The following is a 10,772-nucleotide window of genomic DNA, read 5'->3' as shown; positions in this document are numbered from 1 at the left end:
TGGTGCCCTGGGCACTCTCTGCCTCCGCCTGCTCATCAAGTGAGTGTGAAGTGCCCTCATCACTTTGCTTCGACATTCTAGCCAAGGGTCTAACGCTCAGCGAAGTGCTGGATTCTGCTCTAGTACCTGGTTCAGAGAGAGGGTGTGACGCAGGTGCATGTGACACCCAGCGGTCCTCCGGCATCGGGGGTGGCTCTTTGGGGTCCTGTGATTGAGTGTGTGCTGGTGAATCTAAGGGCGAACAACATCATGTCATTAGTTTAAGTCATCACACCCTCACTGCGCATGCCAGGCACCCTAGTGAAACAATGGAGATCTGCATCACAGTGCCATCATTTTTAAATGATCAACAGGGAATCTAGTTTTGAGGCTCCCACCAATGATGAGACTACACAAGAATGTTTGCAGCATCTGAGACTCTCACCTCTGTGCACTGCACTCTTACCTTCATCTGACACCCCAGCCTCTCCATGGCTAGCTGACTGAGGTGCTTGGCACCTCTCCAGCTCCGAGGCATCCTGCTCGAATCTGGATAGGATTAGAAGGTTTGGGGGACCTCTGCCTGTCTACAACCTTTTAATGTTGTTGTGCATTGTATTCTCCTGAAAGGAGAGAGGAGCATTGATTAGTCCAGTCTCTACCTGTATTGCCATTGCAGCCTGGCCAACCCCACCTGAGGAACACCTTGCAGGACACACCCGAGTCGTGGCCCTCGAGCCGCAAGCAGCCAGAGCTCACCTTTTTGGCCAGCTCCGGCGTCATTGACAGTTGGCACTCAGACTCTAACACCCCTGAGCTCCACTGGAGGGGCAGCCAGGCCTTGATATTTCACCACAGTGATTCATGTCAACACGGTACTCCCCTGTCCTGAGCGCAGCAGGTCATTAAACCTTTTGCAGCACTGCAGCCATGTGCGCCACACAACATCATGGCTGCTAACCGGTGCTGCTACCTCCTCCCTTGCCCTTTTTGTGAGGTGCGGTGGCCTCCTCCTTCCATCTCTGGGGAAGGCCTTAATTGGCCAGTGTGAAATCGCGGGCAGGGGCCAATCGTGGGCTGCGACCCATTTCTCAACAGGTGCCGGATCTGCCAATCGCGCATGTGTGCCAAGAGTAAAATTCAGGCCAAGGAACCACAGGCCTTTTTGTCTGACATCAGTCATCAGGAATGTGCTGGAATTCATTGTCAAAGTAGTAACAAGGCACTTTGAAAATCACGATATGATTAGATCGGGTCATCACGGTTTTAAGAAAGGCAAATTGTTTTGGCCAATCTATTCGAGTTTTTGAGGATGTAAATAGCAGGGTAGGTAAAAGGGTAAAAGTGGTCCAACAAACGTTCACTGGGATGAAATGGTTTTGTGGAGTGACTAAGTAGAATAAGAACATAAGAAATAGGAACAGGAAAAGACCATACAGCCTATCTAGCGTGCCCCGCCATTCAATATGGTCATGGTTGAGCTTTGCCCTCAACTGCATTTTTCCGCACACGTCCCATATGAATATATGAAATAGGAGCAGAAGGAAGCCATTTGGTCCCTTGAGTCTGCTCCACCATTCAACAAAATCATGGCTGATGTGTTTGTGTTTCAAATTCCACATTCCCATCTACCCCAGATAACCGTTGATTCCCTTGCCTAATAAGAATCTATCTACCTCTGCCTTAAGAATATTCAATAAGCCCACCTCCACTGCCTTCTGAGACAGAAGGCTCCAAAGTTGCACAACCCTCTGAGAGAAGAAAATTCTACTCATCTCTGTCCTAAAAGGGCAATCCCTAAGTTCATGCCCCCTCGATCTGGGCTCACTCACAATAGGAAACATCCTTTCCATGTCCACCTTGTCGACACCATCCAGGATCTTGTATACTTCAATCAAGTCACCCCTCACTCTTCTGAACTCCAGTGGAAACAAACCCAATCTGTCCAAACTTTTCTCATAAGACAACACACTCATTCCAGGTATGAATCTAGTAAACCTCCTCTGAACCACTTCCAATGCATTTATATCCTTCCTTAAATAAGGAGATCAAAACTGCATATAGTATTCGCGTATAGTATGGTCTCACCAATGCCCCTTATGACTGAAGGATAGAATCCTTACTTCTATGTTTAATTCCTCTCATAATAAAGGATAGCATTCCATTAGCCTTCTTAATTACTTGCTGTACCTGCATACTAACTTTTGTAACTCATGCACTAGAAAACCTAGATCCCTCTGCACCTTGGAATTCTGCTGCTGTTCTCTGTTTAAGTACTACTCTGCTTTTTTATTCTTCCTACTAAAGTGAACAACTTCACATTTTCCCACATTATACTCCATCTGCAAGAGTTTTGCCCACTCATTCAACCAATCTTATACAACCTCCTTATGTCCTCTTCACAACCTACTTTCCTACCTAACTTTGTGTCTTCTGCAACTTTAGCTACCATGCCTTCACTCCCCTCATCTAAGTCATTGATATAAATTGTAAAAAAGCTGAGGCGCCAGCACAGACCCCTGCAGGACTCCTCTCATCAGATCCTGCCAAGCAAAAAAGACCCATTTATGCATACCCTTTGTTTTCTGCTAGCCAACCAATCTTCTATCCATGGTAATATGTTACCCCCTACACAATGAGCTTTTACATAATAACCTTTGATGTGGCACCTTATCAAATGCCTTCTGGAAATCCAAGTACAGCACATCTACGGGCTCCTTTTCTTTCAAAGAACTCAAATAAATTGGTTAAACATAATTCCCCTTTCACAAAACCATACTGACTCTTCCCGATTACCTTGGCAGAATTTTACAGCCCCATCTTGGTGTTGACAGGGCTGTAAAATGCGCCAAGCCATTCTAAACTCCATTGACTTCAGCGGGACCGTAAAATCGGGTTGGCATTAAAATTGAGGCCATTGACAGGATCATTATGATAATTAAAGGACCTGCCCGTCCAACCTTAAGGCTGGTGGGCAGGCCAGGAGCCCCAGTGGGCTTCTGAAAAAACATGAAACCTCATCCGCTGGCGTTTTTAAAAACTTTAATAAAGTTTATGTCCTTTTTATTAACATTTCCCATTTCATGTGACATTGTCACATGAGGGGGACATGTTAATAATTTTTCTATTTTTCTATTTTTAATGTTTTTGACACTGTCAGTAATCTCCCTGAGACAGCATTTAGTCTCAGGGAGCAGTGCGCTCTTTGGCACGCATGTGTGAAAGAGCGCACTTTGACAGATGGGAATCCCTCCACCCCCTGTACAGGAAGCGCACAGCGCTTCCTGTCAGGCAGGCTGCTGGGTGGGCCTTAATTGGCCCGCCCATTCAAAATGGCGGCGGGCCCAGTTTCGGCGGCGGAGTTCAGCTGCCCGCCTGCTGCCGAGCTGGTGGGACCCACCCGCCAACCGAGGGCAAAATTCTGCCCGTGAAGTTATCCACTTTAGTAGGAAAAACAGAAATGCAGAGTATTTCTTAAATGGGGAGAGAGTTGAAAGTGTTGATGTCCAAAGCGACCTTGGTGGCCTTGTTCATAAGTCATTGAAAGCTAATATGCAGGTGCAGCAAGCAATTAGGAAGGCAAATGGTGTGTTAACTTTACAAGAGAATTTGAGTAGAGGAGTAAGGAAGTCTTGCTGCAATTGTATAGCACCTTGGTGAGACCACACCTGGAGTATTGTGTACAGTTTAGGTCTCCTTACCTAAGGGCGGATATACCTGCCATAGATGGGGTGCAACAAAAGTTCACAAGACTGATTCCTGGGATGGCAGGATTGTACTGTGAGCAGAGATTAAGGAGACTGGGCCTGAATTCTTTAGAATTCAGAAGAGTGAGAGGTGATCTCACTGAAGAGTACTAAATTCTTACAGGGCTCGACAGGGTAGATACAGGAAGGATCTTTCCCCTGGCTGGGAGATCTAGAACCAGTGGACACATTCTCAGAATAAGGCCTTTTAAGACTAGAATGAGGGCATATTTCTTCACTCAGAGGATGGTGAATCTTTGGACTTATGTACCCCATAGGGCGGTGGAGGTTCAATCATTGAGTATGCTCAGGGCAGAGATCAGTAGATTTCTAGATTTTAAAGATATCAAGGGACATAGGGATAGTACGGGAAATGGTGTTGAGTTAGAATAACCTAGTTGAATAGCAGAGCAGGTTCAAGAGGACAACTGGCCTCCTCCTGCTCCTAATTCCTATGTTCATATGTATATCTAGTTAATGGTTCATGTTAAAATTTTAGAGGCAGTGTTTAGTTTTGGGAAGATTATTGTTGTGAAGGTAAGGTAATTATAATGCTGGGCAGTTCAGGAGGTTACCTATGTTTGATTAACAGAGTCAAAATAGAAGAGATAGAGCTATAAAACAGCAGGTGGGCTTACTTAGGTGGAAAACTGGAGGCGTGATGTCACACTGCTTGCAAAGAAGTACAGTTCAGAGAGATGTTTTTGCGTTGGGAGTTAGAGGTAAATTAGTTTAAAAGCATTCAGGAAACCCTGAAAAGTTGTAAAACCAATTTATTTCATTAGATCAATAAATAAATTGAAAATATGGGATAATTAACTTAAAGATAAGGCTGAGGATAGCTCAGAGAAGGCTACAGTGTCATGAAGATGGGTAAAGCTTAGAAAGACTCTCTGGTTTCAAATTATCTGGGGGTTTGCTGGGAGAGGTTTTTAGTTGCAGAATGTACCTTGTGTGGTTTGCAGCTCACTGAGAGAAGTTGGCCAAAATAAATGACAGTTAGATAGACTTGCACTATAAGCAGAGTAAACCACTGATTTCATCAATGACTGTGTGGAATATGGATGAGGCTTAATCTCAGCTTGAATTTTGTGAGGTAACAGGAGCTGGAAGATTGCCTAGTTTGAAGATGGGGGAAGCCTCACAGTAGGCCTCAATGCCTTATTGCAAAATAAAGTAACCAGCAAAATACCTCAGAAGTATTGGAAAAGTAACCAGAACAAGGGATTGGGGCATCCACAGTAAAGAGGTGGTAAATGAAAGTTTTAGCTCTGAGAATGGAGCTGACTAAAATTCACTAGAGCATTGTGGTCCCTATAAAGTAAACAACTTTAAGATTTATGTGTTTTTAAGAGAATTGTTGGGGGGAGTATGAAGTAAACTTGAGTGCATAACTTATAAACCATGTTGTCGGGTTAATCATATTTGCTTTGTTTAATTTGTTGTATATCCAATAAAGTTTCTTTTGTTAAAAAAAAGTGAAATCCTGTGGCATAGTTCTATTGGTTAAAGTGAGGTATTCAGATTCTGTTTTAAATGTTAACTGTCCCTAACCACATCATAATGACCAAAACTACACACTGTACACTAGGTGTGTTCTCAGTGGAGCGCTATACAATTGTAGAAAGACTTCCTTGTTTTTGTACTCCAATCTCCTTGCGTTAAAAGCCAACATGCCACTTGCCTTCCTCATTGTTTGCTATTCCTGCATGCCAACTTCGTGTCCCTTATATAAATATACCCAAGTCCCTCTGAACACCAACATTTCGATGTCCTGCTTTTCTATGCTTATTACCAAAGTGAATAACCTCAGTGATGGGCCTATGTTCTCTGAAGTTTAGAAGAATGAGAGGTCATCTCAGCTAAACATTCTGAGAAGGCTTGACAGGGTACATGTAACCTCTGGCTAGTGCATCTTGAGGCATAGTGTCAGGATAAGTGGGCGGCTATTTTGGACTGAGATGAGGAGGAATTTATTCACTCAGAGGCTTATGAGTCTTTGGAATTCTCTACCCCAAAGGACTATAGATGTTTAGTTGTTGAGTACATTCAAGTATGAGATCGCTAGATTTTTGCACTCCAAGGGACTCAAAGGCTGTGGAGATTGGATAGGGTCCAGGAGCCATATGGTCTACTTCTGCTCATATTTCTTATGTTCTTTTCTCTACCACTAGAAAACAAATACTTGTTTGCTTCTCCATAGGTCAATTTATTTTCATCTTAAGCTCAGCTCCTCAGCCCCCATCACTTAGGTGCAGCCTCAGGTTAAGTTACTGAAGATAGGCACCATACATTTTTCTCAAAGGGAAGGAATGAAGTAAGACGTATTCACTATACTTGGATATTAGAATGGGTGAATTTTAATTCAAGTGTATCTTAACACTTGGGATGTTTAGCAACAGAGGAATAGATTGGTATCCATGGTAATTGATGATGGGCAGACTGCAATAGTGTGGATAATGCTTTGGTTCACTTTACTGGGCACATGTGGACATAATTGATTGTGCATTTAAATAAAAGGTCTTCATGATTAGAATCTGCATACCACTTGCAACTGTGTCTCAAACTTGAATTTTTGTAAAGATGGAAGGACTCCATGCTTAGCCAAGAAGTCACCAAAGCCTAGTATCTGGAAGTCCCTCCACTGAACCTAGTGCCCAACAATTTTGCCAGTTTGGGGGTGGGGGAGGGGGGGGGGGGGGGGGGGGGGAAGCAGTCATGGATGTATTTTTTTCAGCTTTATTTCAAGGAGGCAGCTGCAATTTTAAATGTGCAGCTACCTTCAAACAGAGCAATTTTGGTTATCGAAGTTTCAGAAACATGACTTCTGGGCAGTAGACATTTGAGGAAAATGCCTGAACTTATTGGAGTTCATTGGGGAGTTAAGGTAACCTCTTGGAGAGGTCAGGTACCCCTTTGGTAGAGGTCAGGTAGCCCTTTGGGTTGTTAAGGGTAGACATGAATATGCATAAAAAGCGGGTAAGTTCTTTGGAACTGTCAAGCTGTCAAGACATTTAAACCCTCTGCCCTTTAATTCTGAAAAAAAGCCAGCCTGCAGTTGAAAGAAAATGGTACTTGCAATTCCACTAGATGTTTTTTGGCATAAGCCTGAGTGCTATCACTTTGGGTGGGTGAGGAGGTGGGGGGGGGGGGGGGGGTGGTGGGGGGGGGGGGGGGGGGGTGGGGGGGGGGGGGGGGGGCTATATATTCACAGTTTGATGTGAGGCTATGAATACAAATGTTTGTTTTTATAAGTGATTAAGTTCTTGAAGGAAATGTTTTTTTTATAAGAAATTAAGTACTTGAAGGAAATATTTGTTTTTATAAGGCATTGAGTACATTAAGGGTTTTAAATATATTGAATGGGCTTTTATTAATAAGGGAGTTTTAAAAAATATAATGAAGTCTTTAACAGATATTGAGAACTTTATTTTATTCCATCTCACCATAGCTCCTGAGGTCTGCCCATGATGAATACTGGGTGTGTCAACATGGAGGGTGTGAGGGCAAAGAGTGATGGCTGGGGGCATGGGTTGATATTGGTTGGCACTAAGTTTGCATTGGGGCTATAACAGACCATAGGGATGAGTGGGGAATCATAGGTCAGCAATGGTTGGCTTTGTTGCCATTGGGGCTATAAAGGGGTGTGGAATGAATGGGGATCATGGGTTGGTATCAATTGGCACTAAGCTAGTATGGAGGACAGGGGGGTGGGTAGAGGGGCATAGGTTGACATGGAGGGTATGAGGGGCCATGGGAATGTGGGTGAGGGCATGAAGTAGCATGTGTTTGCATGATGGAGCATGGGGAGTGCATGGGGGATGAGGGAATGTGAAGAGTAATGGCTTAAGGCTGTTGGCTTTAAGGGAATAATGCATTAGGTTTGGCTGAGAGCCCAGAAATCCATTAGAGTACTGAAATAGCTGCACCCCAGGGAAAACATTACTTGATTAACAGCTCTGGCTCTTTGATCCCTTCTGTCATTTTCATATTCTTTATTTACACGGGATTAAGGGGTTTCAAGTGCTTGCAGCTTCAACAATTGATATTTTAAAAAGTTTGGGTCCTTAGACACTTTTATTGGACTGTAGTAAAAGCAATATTTATGAATGAATGGCTGTTTTATTAAAGCTTTTTTTTAAACATATCCTATTGCCACTATAGAGTTCATTGATTCAATGCAGAGTGTATAGTGGGTGAGCAGGCATTGAAGTGCCATAGCTTGGCTTGGTTGGTATGATGGGCCATGGGAGATGGGTGGAGAGGCAAAGCTTGGCAAGAGGATATGAAAGGCCATGGTGGGTAGGTGGAGAGGCATAAGCTAGACATGGCGGGTATGAGGGACCATGGGGGTGGAGGAGCATAGGATGGCATGGGGGGGGGGCATGGGTAAGGCCTCAAGAACTTCCCTCACCCAGACTGTGGTTCACGATACCTCCTGAGGTGCCGTGAACCACAACTCTTTGAAAAGCTAGCCCGACTCCACGAAAATTGCAGAGGTCTAGGACATGCCTAACCCCACAATGGAGCTGGTCAGGTAGGAGTGCATGACTTGAACCAACCTGCACCCTTAAACAGCATTGCTGAAAATCGGAACCCGCAACCAGGGTAGTCAGGAATCCTGGAACCAGGCCCCGGCTGCCATTTTCACCCCACAACAGAGTCTTCTGACTCCATGAAAATCCAGCGCAATATGTTCAGTCAGAATCCTGATGATCATGTGTGCCTCACGCTATTGCTTTTCAGCTCTTGTTGGTAACCCTCTCTAGGGAGTTATGAGTTAGGGCTGTCGACAATACCATCTGGTCCCTAAGTAACCATCCATCCAGTCATCCTGCTTCTTAAAATATGTTGGCAACATAGATTGTGACAAAATGAAGAAGTCATGACAGCTCCCAAGGCAATGGGTATTTACATGCTAAACTTTATGCATATATTCATAGATCAACTCCATGTTAATGGAGTGAAATGCTTTTCTGTGTACAAAGACTATGTAATTCAAGGTAGGACTGTATGCCCCCCTGCACTTCTGGAAGTCTTGAAAGATGAACAAACAATTCCTTGTCCTTTTGTATTCTTGGATGCTTTCTACAGGTAAATTGATGAGGGAATTAGTCCTTACAAATAAGGCATCTGTCCCTCATCACCTGCTTTATCTATAAATACACAGTTGGCTGAAAAATGTGACGAATCCCCTGCCGTTATTCAAAAGGAATCAACATCGAAAAACTTTAAGACTTCGTCCACTTTGATCACTCATGGCATTTCCACATCCTGGATATAGTCTAAATGTCTGACTCATGGAGATGGCACGTTTTCACGATTGCCTTTTCAGTGAAGCTGAGGGAGTGAAGACAGATCTCTTCAGACACTCCTAGGTGGATAAGCCTTAGTGGTTGGGTGAAGGTGGGTGTAACAAGGTTATGCATTGATGTAAACACACCTCCTTAGATATTTTTCTACCTTCCTCAAAATAACAAATAAAGAGACTTATCAGGTCCATTTTAATAATTGCACTTGTGGTAATTCTATGCTAAGAATTTATAGATGGAAATTAGAAGACTGCAGGTACATGCCATGAAATGAGCAGAGTAAGCCACAACAAAAATCAGAAACAAATTTCATTTAGAAGTACAATGAACAAAACAGCAGCACACATTTCTACAGCTAAATGGCACTTCCAAAGGATACAGAATTCAAGGTGGCTAACAGGGTCCTCCACTCAGCATTAATTTCAATGAAGACTTGGTGACCCCAGATCATCCTTTATACTGAAAACGGTAAATGGCAACATGAGGGGATTTCACACAAAAGTCTCTATCTGCCCTTAAATTGCAGCCTTGGCACAAAAGGAATTAAGGCCTGCTTGCCCAACAATACATTTTGGTCCTCTCTATCCGTGCATTTGACTGCATAATCAATCCCATTGGTTCATTTAGTTCTCATTATTAACATAAAGAGCTAGCATCATTTTCACAAGCTCAGGATATCCCAAAGTGCTTTGCAGCCAATGAAGTACTTTTGAAATGTGGTCACTGTTGTAATGTAAGGAAAGGTGGGAGCCAAACTGCACACAGCAAGGTCCCACCAACAGCAATGAGAAATGGCCAGATATTCTGCTTTTGTGGTGTTAGTTAAGGCATAAATATTGCCCAGGGCAATAGAAGTACTCCGCTGCTTTTCTTCAAATAGTGCTAAGGATCTTTAACATCCACCTGAGTGGGCAAATGAGGCATCAGTCTAAGATCAGAATCTGAAAGATGGTACCACTGACAGTGCAGTTGTCCCTCAATACTGCACAGAGATGTCAGCCTAGAGTATATGCTCAAATCCCTGGAATGTGTCTTGAGCCCACAACTTTCCAACTCAGTGGTGGGGGCTAACCCACTGAGTCAAGGCTGGCACCTTAATTATAATCCAGACTGAGTGTCAGCAAGTTATTTTATCTTGGTGGAAAGGGGATGGGCAGTTGTGGGGGTGGGGGATGGATAACCGTATCTGCTCAGTGCTGTCTTCACCATCATCATGGCACATATGCACACATAGGTACAGGTACAGATAATTAGCTGTAGTCCGCGACAAGATTGATTGAATTTCAAGCATTGACTAATCTTCCACTCCTGTACCCAACAAGATTGAAGCCAGCTGTAATACCTCTATCACTGCCCTGGCTGAGATCAACTAACAATATAGGATAGAAATGGGACTTGTTTGGCTGAATGACTCATTTACTCATTGGACAAGCTCGTTGAAACATTGGCAAATCTGTGCTTTATTTCAAACAAATACGTATATTTACCAATGGTGCTAGTACAATGTGTATAAGTAACAATGAGTGAACCCTTTTATGCTGTCAATACTCAGGCATCACAAGTTTCTTGCAAATAATTCCTTTTATTTATAGCTAAACAGTTCCTATTTGCTTGCAATAAACCTGTGAGGCATTTGTGTAGAAACCAGAAAAACAAAGTGCAAAACAAAACAAAACTAGGTGCCTGTTGCCTAGAGATAAGAAATAGTTCCATGACCCCCAAAATAAACCGCTTG

Source organism: Carcharodon carcharias, chromosome 20 (genome assembly GCF_017639515.1).
Source record: "Carcharodon carcharias isolate sCarCar2 chromosome 20, sCarCar2.pri, whole genome shotgun sequence".
In the NCBI taxonomy this organism is placed as follows: domain Eukaryota; kingdom Metazoa; phylum Chordata; class Chondrichthyes; order Lamniformes; family Lamnidae; genus Carcharodon; species Carcharodon carcharias.
Note: the sequence above shows the minus strand (reverse complement) of the source record.